The sequence below is a fragment of the Dromiciops gliroides genome, chromosome 1, assembly GCF_019393635.1.
Source record: "Dromiciops gliroides isolate mDroGli1 chromosome 1, mDroGli1.pri, whole genome shotgun sequence".
NCBI lineage: Eukaryota > Metazoa > Chordata > Mammalia > Microbiotheria > Microbiotheriidae > Dromiciops > Dromiciops gliroides.
In genome coordinates, this window is record NC_057861.1 from 638164141 (window position 1) to 638176129 (window position 11989).

Sequence of the window (11989 nt, forward strand, 5' to 3'; positions counted from 1 at the left end):
ATGGGTCTCTGCTGGTGTTGAGGCAGAACTTGGGTTTTTCACCCCTGCTGGGACCAGGAAGTAGGCTTGAGTAACAGTGTCCCAGGTTGGGGAGGAGCACAGACTTGTCAGAGCTAAAAACCACAGCATACAAAGTTTTGCTTTCTGGTTAATTAGCAAGTTTGCTACATGGCACCTACACAAAAGTTGTCCATAAAACCTCAAAATCCAGTGCAGAAAAGCAGAAATATTAAATGCATCCTTTTTAGGTCATGATCTACAGACCAGGGAACAAGCCAGGTGAGTGAAGAACCTGCCCTTCCCTAACTAATACCACCGGGAACCCCTGAAGCTTGGGACAATGAAGCATGGAAACAGTGCCCCACTTTAAGGAGCTAAAAGTTAAGTAAAAGATAGGCAGAATGTGTAGACAGAGAAAGGTAAGGACCATAGAAAGTTTCTTTAGTGACAAGGACCCTCAGAAGAGGATATCAACGTCAGGGCTCCAACATCCAAAGCTTCCAAGAAAAATATGAATTGGTCTCAGGCCATAGAGGTGCTCAAAAAGGACTTTGAAGATAAAGTAAGAGAGGCAGAGGAAAAATGGAAAGAGAAATGAAAGGGATGCAGGAGGGTCATGAGAAAAAACTCAATAGCTTTAAAAGCCAAATTGGCCAAATGGAAAAGGAGGTACAAAAGCTCTCTGAAGAAAATCATTGCTTAAAAATTAGGATTGAGCAAATAGAAGCTAATTACTATGAGAAATCAAGACACAATAAAACTAATCTAAATGAATAAAAAATATAGGGCAATGTGAAATATCTCCTTGGAAAAACAGCTGACCTGGAAAATAGATCCAGGAGAGATAATTTGAAAATTATTGGAATACCTGAAAAATCATGATCAAAAAAAGAGCTTAGAAATCATCTTCCAGGAAATTATCAGGGAAAACTGCCCTGATATTCTAGAAGCAGAAGGTAAAATAGAAATTGAAAGAATTCACCAATCACCTCCATAAAGAGATCCCAAAAGGAAAACTCCCAGGAATATTATAGCCAAATTCCAGAGCTCCCAGGTCAAGGAGAAAATATTGCAAGCTGCCAAAAAGAAACAATTCAAGTACTGTGGAGCCACAGTCAGGATAGCACAAGATCTAGCAGCTTCTACATTAAAGGATCTGAGGGCATGGAATATGATAATCCAAAGGGCAAAGGAATTGGGATTACAACCAAGAATCACATATCCAGCAAAACTGTGTATAATCTTTCAGAGGAAAAAATGGAACTTTAATGAAAAAGAAGACTTTCAGATATTTGTGATGAAAAGACCTGAACTGAAAAGGCTCAAAGACCTTAATCTGGTCAGAGTTGACTCTGGGAGGGAATAACATACACACTCAATTGGGTCGAGTAATCTATCTAACCCTGGAGGAAAATAGGATGATGATGTCTAAATTCTTATTTTGATTATGGTTTTCAGGTAGTCCAATAATTTTCAAATTCTCTCTCCTGGATCTATTTTCCAGGTCAGCTATTTTTCCAAGGAGATATTTCACATTGCCCTCTATTTTTTCATTCATTTGGATTTGCTTTATTTTGTCTTGATTTCTCATAAAATCATTAGCTTCCATTTGTTCAATCCTAATTCTTAAGCAATTATTTTCTTCAGAGAGCTCTTCCAATTTGTCTTTCAAGCTGTTGACTTTTTTTTTCATGGCTTTCCTGTATCATTCTCATTTCTCTTTCCATTTTCCCTCAATTTCTCTTGCTTTGTTTTCAAAGTTCTTTTTGTGCCCTTCTATGGCCTGAGTCTAACTCATATTTTTCTTGGAAGGTTTGGCTGTAGGAGCTTTCATTTTGTCATCTTTTTCTGAGGGTGTATTTTGATCTTCCTTGTCACCAAAGAAACTTTTTATGGATCACATCTTTTTCTGTCTGCTCATTTTGCCAGCTTATTTCTTGACTTTTGATGCCTTCTTAAAGTGGGGCACTGCTTCCAGGGAGCACTGTCCCAAGCTTCAGGGGATCCAAGGTGGTATGATTTAAGGAAAGGCAGGTTCTCCATTAGCCTGGCCTGTGCTCTGGTCTGTAAATAACCCCAGGTCTCTTTGCTCTTTAACCTGGAAACAAAATTCTGTTTCACTGTGGTTGCAAGCTCTGGGTGAGACTGTGCCGCACCCCTTCCTCACCTGGGCCACCACTCAAAACTGCTTCCTTGTTCCCAGAACAGGCAAAACAACCAAGTTCCACATCAGTGTCAGCAAAGACCCCTGTAATTCCCCTCCCAGTCAACCACTCAGCCCTCTCACAAGACCATAAGCTTAGTTCCAGAAGAAGCCACCACTGTAGCCAATTCAGAGGCTCCACAGGTCTCTTTCTCTGGCATGGCTAGCGTGGGGCTGGATCTATGTCAGCACGGCCATGGGTCTGGGCTCCACTCCCCCCCCTCCACCCCCCCCACCCCCTGCACAAGAGACCTTTCCTGCCCACCTTCTAAGTTGTCTTTTGCTGGAAAATTATCTCACCCTGTCCTTTTGTGATTTCCAGTGCTCCAGGAATTCAGGAAATGTGCTCTTAATGGAATCTAGATTTCTTTCCCCCAAGGGGAAGATCAGAGAATACAAAGGCCAGTTCTTGTGATTTAAAATCCCCTTCTTCCCCAAAGGGAAGGAAACCAGAGAAAGACAAAGCCCGTAAAAATTAAAAGGAAGGTTTTATTAAGCAGGGAAGAAAATCTACCATGATCATGAGTGCTATCTAGCCTATTGTTGACCTCTCTCATTTCTTTTCCCAATTTTTCTTCTACCTTGCTTACTTGGTTTTTTTTTTTATTCTTTTGGAGCTCTTACAGGAGTTCTTACAGGATATTGTTGCTCTCTTCTGAATTTGTATTTTGATCTTCCCTATAGCCATAGTAGTTTTCTATGGCCAAATTAAAAAAAAAATTTGTTCACTTCTCAGCCTATTTATTGTGACTTTTAAAGTTGAGCTCTACTCCTGGAGTACATGGGGCACTGTCTCAAGCTTCTTGCATTGGGGCCAGGGACCTGGCTATTGACTTGCTGTGCCAAGATCTACAGGTCTGGCCACTTACCTGCTGTGCCCGGTCTTCCAGAACTGGCTGCTGTCCTACTACACTGGGGCTACTTGGCCTGCTGTATTTGGGCAGTGGGGCCCCAGTTGCTGACCTGTGCTGGAGCTAGGGGCCTCCAGCTGTCTTGCCAGATACCACCTGCACTGGGTTGTACTCTCCTTTTACCTGAATGAGACACACCTTTCCTACAGTCCTTCTAATTTGTTGTGGGCTGGAAAATTGTTTCACGCCATCCTTTTGTGTGTTCTGATGCTCCTTTTTGAGGGGAATTTGGAAGAGATCAGGCAAACCCAGCCTTTTCTCAGCTATCTTGGTTCTGCCTCTAGAAAGTGAGAAGTTTAAAATTGATCCTACATAATTTTCTTATTGATCCTATTTACAAATAATTGATTTTGCCCTTTAACTGCTTTTGTCCTGCAACTGAATAAAACATGATTCTTTGTCTCTAAACTAAGTTCCAAAATCAGCTGGCTTGTAATGGGTTAATTTTAGAAATCCAACTCTCCTGTTAATCACTGATCTATTCTTACCTGAAGGAATTTTGCTTACTTTGGGGAATATAGGTGGGAAAGAAAAGGAGTATCTCTTTACTCCACCAAGCTATCCTTAAAGGATGTTTGATTTGCTATCCCAAAATCTGGTCTGTTACCTAGTAGATGGACTCATTAAACCTCTCATGAGAGAAGAGGGGTCATTGTCAGCCCCATTATCAAACTTCCAACCACTAAAATTGCGCCCTGTGCCTCAACTCTGTAACCAGTCATGCTACCCTTAATCCCATGATGTCATCTACCCATCTCTATTCCTTGTTCTCTACTCCCCAAAATCTGTAAAAGGGGTACTGTCCTTTTGCTTGAGGTCTTTGTCATAAATGTAGGCAAGCCACTGACCCATTTATTGACAGTAGCAAGTCTCTGCTAATAAATATTATCTTGCTTAGAGATCTCCTTCAGTTGACCCTTTTGTTAAATTCTAATTGTGACTAAAGAATGGAGGAAAATAGATAATTAGCAATCATTACCATGAACATGAATGGGATGAAATCACTTATAAAATGGAAGAAGCAGAATGGATTACAACACAAAATCCAACAACATTTTGTTCCCAAGAAACACATCTGAAACAAACATTCAATTGAAAGGGAATAGAAAGGAGTACGTCTTTTTTTTTTCAGCTGGACATGTCACCTTCACAAAAGCTGACCATAAGGAGATAAAAACCTCACAGCCAAATGCAAAAAAGCAGAAATATTAAATGTATACTTTGGAATCATAATGCAACAAAATCATATTCAATAAAGTGCCACTGAAAGATAGAATAAAATTTTATTGGAAAAGTAAATAAGCTAATCCTAAAGAGCAAGTAGGTCAAAGAATAAATCACAGAAGTAATCAATACTTTCATTAAAGAGAATGAACACAATGAGACAATATACTAAAATTTATGGGATGTAGCCAAAGCAGTAGATCAATGAAATAGAAATAGAACAAATCAATGAATTGGACATGCAGCTAAAAACACTAGAAAAAGAACAAATTTAAAATCCCTAATTAAACACCAAACTGGAAATCCAGATAATCAAAGGGAAGATTAATAAGACTGAAACTAAGGAAACCATTGAACTAATAAATAAAACTAGGAGGTGGTCTTATGAAAAAATAAACCACTGTTAATTTGATTAAAAAAAGAAAGAAGAAAACTAAATTATCAGTAAAAAAAATGAAAACAGTGAATTCGACATCAGTGAAGAGGAAATTATAGCAATTATCAGAAGTTATTTTGCCCATTTATATGCCAATAAACCTGATAATTTGAGTGGAATGGATTCATGTTTACAGAAATATAAGCGAACCAGATTAAGAGAAGAGAAATTAAATATTTAAGTAACCCTATCTTAGTAAAAATTAAACAAAGACACAAATAAACTCCCTAAGAAAACTATCCAGGACCACACAGATCCATAAGTCAATTCTACCAAACATTTAAAGAACAATTAATTAATTCTAATACTATATAAATTATTTGGGAAAACAGGCAAAAGAGTCCTATCAAAATCCTTTTATGACACAAATATGGTTTGCTTTGTTTTGTTGTGAAGGGCAATGAGGGGTTGGTCACTTGCCCAGTGTCAAGTGTCTGAGGCCGGATTTGAACTCAGGTCCTCCTGAATCTAGGGCCAGCACACTATCTACTGCGTCACCTAACTGCCCCAACAAATATGGTTTTGATACCTAATCCTGGAAGAGCAAAAACAGAAAGAAAACTGTAGACAAATTTCCATAATGAATATTGATATGAAAATTTTAAATAAAATACTAGCAAAGGGGGCAGCTAGGTGGTGCAGTGGATAAAGCACTGGTCCTGGATTCAGGAGTACCAGAGTTCAAATCCTGCCTGAGACACTTGACACTTACTAGTTGCGTGACCCTGGGCAAGTCACTTAATCTCCATTGCCCCGAAAAGAAAAAAAAATACTAGCAATGAGATACAGCAATATGTCAAAAAGATGATATGATAAAACAAAAAACAGTGTGATTTATACCAGGAATGCAGGGCTGGTTCAATATTAGGAATACTATCAGTGTAATTAAACATATCAATAACAAAAACAACAAAAATAATATGATTATCCAGGTCATATGGAAAAGGAGGTACAAAAATTTACTGAAGAAAACCACTCCTTAAAAAGCAGAATTGGCCAAATGAAAAAAGAGGTACAAAAAAATCACACTGAAGGAAATGATTCCTTAAAAATCTGGAAAAAATGGAACACTAATGCATTGTCAATAGAGTTGTGAATTGATCCAATCATTCTGGAGAGAAATTTGTACCTATGCCCAAAGGGTGATGGGGTTGTGCATACCCTTTGACCCAGTAATACCACTATTAGGTCTGCTTTCCAAAGAGATCATAAAAAAGGGAAAAGGACCCACATGTCCAAAAAAATTTATAGTAGCTCTCTTTGTGGTGGCAAAGAATTAGAAAATGAGGGGATACCCATCAATTGGAGAATGGCTGAACAAGCAGTGGTATATGAATGTAATGGAATACTGTTGTGCTCCAAGAAATGATAAGCAGGCAGATTTCAGAAAAACCTGGAAAGATTTAAATGGGCAGATGCTGAGTGAAGTGAGCAGAACCAGGAGAACACTGTACACAGTAATAACAATATTGTGTGATGAACAGCTGTGATACAGAATTCTTCTTGGCAATACAATGATCCAAGCTAATTCCAAAGGGCTCATGATGGAAAATGCTCTCCATATCCAGAAAAAGAACTGTGGAATCTGAATGCAGATTGAAGCATACTACTATTTTTACTTTTTTGTTGCATTTTTTTCTTTCTTGACGTTTTCCCCTTTTGTTCTGATTCTTCTTTCATAACATGACTAAAGTGGAAATATGTTTAATGTGACTGTACATTTATAACCTATATTAGATTGCTTGCTATCTTGAGAGCAGAGGGAAGAAAGGGAAGGAGGGAGAAAAATTTGGAACTCAATGTCTTATAAAAATGAATACTGAAAACAATATATGTAAATGGAAAAAATAATATTGAAATCGAAAAAAAAGAATTCCAAGTGAAAAGACCAAAGCTGAATAGAAAATCTGACTTTCAAACTGAAGATTTAAAAGAAGCATAAAAAGATAAACATAAAAAAGTCATAAAGGACTCAATAAAGTTAAACTGTTTACATCCCTATATGGCAAGATAATACATGTGATTCCTAAGAACTTTATTATTACTAGAGCAGTTAAAAGGAATTTACATAGACAGAGGGCAAAAATGTGAGTTGACTTCGTTGGGATGATCTAAAAAAATGAAGAGGGAAGGAAGAGGGAAGTATTAGGAGAAAGGAGAAGACAAAAGTAGAATGGGGAAGTATTTCTTACATAAAAGAGCCACACAAGGAAGAGCTTTTATAATGAAAGGGAGAATGTGGAGGGTGGCAGGCAATGCTTAAATCTCATTCTCATCAGAATTGGTTCAAAGAAGGAAATTTTATATATATGTGTGTGTATGTATATATGTGTATGTATAATTTTATGTACATATAAATAAAATTATACATACACACATATATGTATATATATACACACACATACATATATATTTACAACACGCACACATACAAATAGATGTAGAAATGTGATTTACCCAATAGGGAAATAAAAGGAGAAAGTGATAAGAGAAAGAGAAGGATGATAATGGGGAGGGCAGATTAAGGGAGGCAGTAGTCAGAAGCAAAACAGACTTTTGAGAAGGGACAAAATATCAGAAATGGCAAACACTAGAGTAGATGAGAGAAAAACAGGTACACTAATGAACTATTGGTGGAGTTGTGAACCGATCCAACCATTCTGAAAAACCATTTGGAACCATGTGTAGAGGACTATAAAACTATGTATACCCTTTGACCCAGCAATCCTACTACCAGATCTTTATCTCAAAGAAATCAAAGAAAAAGGAAAAGGTCATACACATACAAAAATACTTATACCAGCATTTTTTTCAGTGTCAAAGATTTGGAAATTGAGGGAATACTCATCAACTGGAAAATGGCTGAACAAGTTGTGAAATATGATTGTGATAGAGTACTACTGCGCTATAAGAAATAACAAGGGGGATAGTTTCTGAAAAACATGGCAACACCTATATGAACTGATGCAAAGTGAAGTGAGAAGAACCAGGAGCTATTTTGATCAATACAATGATCCAAGATAATTCCAAAGGGTTCATGATGAAAAAATGCTATTCACCTTTAGAGAGAGAACTGATGAACTCTAGGTGCAACCTGAAGTTTAATTTTCTCACTTTATTTTTTTTGCTTTTTTGGAAACATAGCTAATATGGAAGTATGTTTTGTATGATTTCACAGGTATATTTCTCAGTGGATGGGGGAGGAATAGGAGGGAATGAGAAAATTTAGAACTCAAAATCTTTTTTTAAAAATGTTAAAAATAAACCAATAGGGGCAGCTACGTGGTGCAGTGGATAGAGCGCCAGTTCTGGAGGCAGGAGTACCTGAGTTCAAATATGACCTCAGACACTTGACACTTACTAGCTGTGTGACCTTGGACAAGTCACTTAACCTCAACTGCCTCACCAAAAAACAAACAAAAATAAATGAATAATAAATTAAAAATTTTTAATCATATGATTATTAATAGATGCAGAAAAATCTTTTAACAAAATACAAAACACTCATTCCTATTGAAAATACTAAAAAGTACAGGAATAAGTGGAGCTTTCCTTAAAATGATATGTAGTATCTGTCTAAAACTATCAGCAAGCCTTATCTGTAATGGATATAATCTAAAAGCCTTTTCAGTAAGATCAGGAGCTAAGCAAAGATGCTCATTATCACCACTTGTATGTTGATGCATAGTGAAGTGAGCAGAAGCAAGAGAACATTGTGTACAGAGACAGCAATATTGTTTGATGAAGAACTGTGAATAACTTAACTATTCTCAGCAATACAATGATGCAAGATAATCCCAAAGAACTAATGATGAAGTATATTATCCACCTCCAAAGAAAGAATTGATATTGATCAAACACAGACTGAAGGATGCTATTTTTCACTTTCTTTCATTTTTTTCTTTTATTTAAGTTCTCTTATATAAAATTACTATTATGGTAATGTTTTAACTAACTTCACATGTATAACTAATATCTAATTGCTTACTGCCTCAGGGATGGGGGAGGGGAGAGAGGAGGGATAAAATTTAGAATTCAAAACTATAAATAAAAATGTTTGTTATAAAAAACAATACAAGTCATTCCCCAATTGATAAATGGTCAAAGTATATGAACAGGCGGTTTTCAGAATAAGCAATCAAAGCAACCAAGAGTCATGTGAAAAATATGCTCTAAATCACTAATGATTAGAGAAATGCAAATTGACTCTGGGGTACCATCTCACACCTCTCAGAATGGCTAATAAAACAGAGAATGAAAATAATAAAGCATGGAAGGGATGTGGGAAAATTGGGATACTAATACACTCCTGGTGGAGTTGTGAACTAATCTAACTATTCGGGAAAATGATTTGGAACTATGCCTAAAGGGTTCTAAAACTCTGCATACCCTTTGACCCAACAACACTACTACTACTAGGTCTGTATTCCAAAAGAGATTTTTTTAAAAAAGAAAAGGACCCATGTGTACAAAAAATTTTATAGCAGCTCTATTTGTGGTGGCAAAGAATGGGAAATTGAGGGGATGCACAACAACTGGGGAATGGCTGAACAAGTTGTGGTATATGATTAAGATGGAATACTATTGTGCTACAAGAAATAAGTAGCTTCAGAAAGACCTGGGAAGTCTTATATGAATTGACGCAAAGTGAAGTGAGCAGAACCAGGAGAACACGGTAATGTGGCAATATTGTAATGAGCATGAACTGTGAATGATTTGTCTATTCTCAGCAATACAATGATCAAAGACAATTTCAAAGGACTTGTGATTGAAAAATGCTATTCACCTCCAGAGGAAGAACTGACGGAGTCTGACTGCAGATCAAAGCATACATTTTTTGCTTTCAAAAAATAATAATATAAAGTAATATGTTTCTACACTTTGGCCATTAGTCAAAGGGTTAATCTGCAAGAAGTTCAACATATAAAATAAATACAAACCTTTTAAACATAAAAAAGAAACATAAACATTCACAGAGAGTTAAAAGGATAGAGCAGAACTTATGCTTCAGGTGAATTAAACAAAACAATCATGATCCCAGAAGAGGCAATAATAAAATTTAAAAAGCTAAAAAGGGAAATTAAAATTACACTAAATGGGGGGCAGCTAGGTGGCACAGTGGATAGAGCACTGGCCCTGGAGTTAGGAGTACCTGAGTTCAAATCCGGCCTCAGGCACTTAACACTTACTAGCTGTGTGACCCTAGGCAAGTTACTTAACCCCAATTGCCTCACCCCCCAAAAAAATTTACACTAAATGGCATCATAGACAGTGAATATCATAACTCAATATATGCATCAAATTTTATAACTTTTAAATACTTAAAAGGAAAATTCATTAATTCATTGGGAGAAATAGACAATAAGAGAAAAGATTAAAATTAATTGGAGGCTAAATGTAGTCTAAAGAATGAGTGTAGGGGCAGCTAGGTGGCACAGTGGATAAAGCACCAACCTTCGATTCAGGAGGACCTGAATTCAAATCTGCCCTCAGACATTTGACATTTACTAGCTGTGTAGCTGTGTGACCCTGGGCAAGTCACTTAACCCCAATTGTTTTACACACACCCCCAAAAAAGAATGAGTGTATTGGGGCAGCTAGATGGTGCAGTGGATAAAGCACTGGCCCTGGATTCAGTAGGACCTGAGTTCAAATCCGGTCTCAGACACTTGACACTTACTAGCTATGTGACCCTGGGCAAGTCACTTAACCCTTATTGCCCCGCCCCCCCCAAAAGTTAATTAAGTGCCTACTATGTGTCAGGCACTGTAATAAGTGTTGGGAACACAAAAAGAGGCAAAAGATAGTAACTGTCTTCATTGCCCTGTCCCCCCACCAAAAAAAAAATGAATGAGTATATCAAAGAAGAAATCATAAAAACAAATTTTGAAAGAAAATGGCAATGAGACACCATACCAAAACTTTTGGGATTCAACCAAAGCAGTCCTAAGGGGAAAATGTATATGCTAAATACATTTATCTGCAAAAGATAAAATAAATAGATCAATAAGTAAGGCACACAACTAAGATAACTCAAAAGTAATAGAACAAAAAAAGCAAACACCATTAAATCAGAAATTTTGAAATTTCAAAAATACTAATTAAGTCATATATGAACTCTCATAGGAAAAAAACCTCAACATTCAAAGACTAATTAATTTCAACATTACAAAAACAGTTTGCAAAAAAAGAATCATAGTAAGCACCTTTTATGATATAAATATGCTTTTGATACCTAAACCAGGGAGAGACAAAGCAAAGGAAAAACAAAAACAAAAAAACTATAGGCCAATATCCCTAATAAATAATATAAGCTCCAGAGTACTCACATGCAGGCATCTCATAGACATTTCCGAAGCTGGAGGTGAGAGAGAGCTGCATTTTTGGAAACTCAGAGCCCCAAGGGGATTTACCAGCTGCTCATCTGCTTGGAGGGGAGTGCCATGACCCAATACTACTGCCCTCCCAGAGTGAGGAGATTGGCTTTTCCCAAGTAGCATTAAGACCTGATTCCAGATTAGACATCCTGTGGCAATGTAGCATTGTGGGAGATTGGTGATTAATGACCACAGAGGAGGTGGAGCTATAGGAAATTCAAAAGTTTGGTCAGCCAGGGATATCTCAGCCATTGAACTAAAGAGCAGAGAGAACTGGAGCAGGGTGCCAGTGTGTGGAGTGCTACACCAGGCTGAAAGGAAAGGAGACTAGAATCTAGCAGGGACCAGTTCTATACTCACTAAAGTCACTTGGTTTAGAGCCTGAGCCTAATGAAAAGTAAATTCCCCAGGGTGATGTGGGAAGAAGCAGAGACACCTTTGGGCTTCAACGTTCATGGGATCTACCATCAAAAGAAAAGGAATCAGAAACTGAATGATAGGGGAATAAAAGAAAAAAGACTGCATTTACCAAAGATCCCAGAAGAAAATTCCATTTAAAAAGTTGAGTGCAAGCAGATAAATCAACCAGTTAGCTATTAATATCAGAAGGGAAGATGGCATCTAAAGAAACCCAGAAATCTCTGAGTAAATATAAGACAAAGAAAAATGAAGCAACATGTGATGAGGCAGCAAAAACTTTGGATTCCTCGAAGGTTATGGAATCACAGAAAGATGTTCCCAAATGGTACAAGAGAAAAATAAGGATCTTGAAAGCAGAATGTATGGCCTGAGAAATATGAGAAAAATTGACAGAATTGAAAAACTTGAATATGCCTTA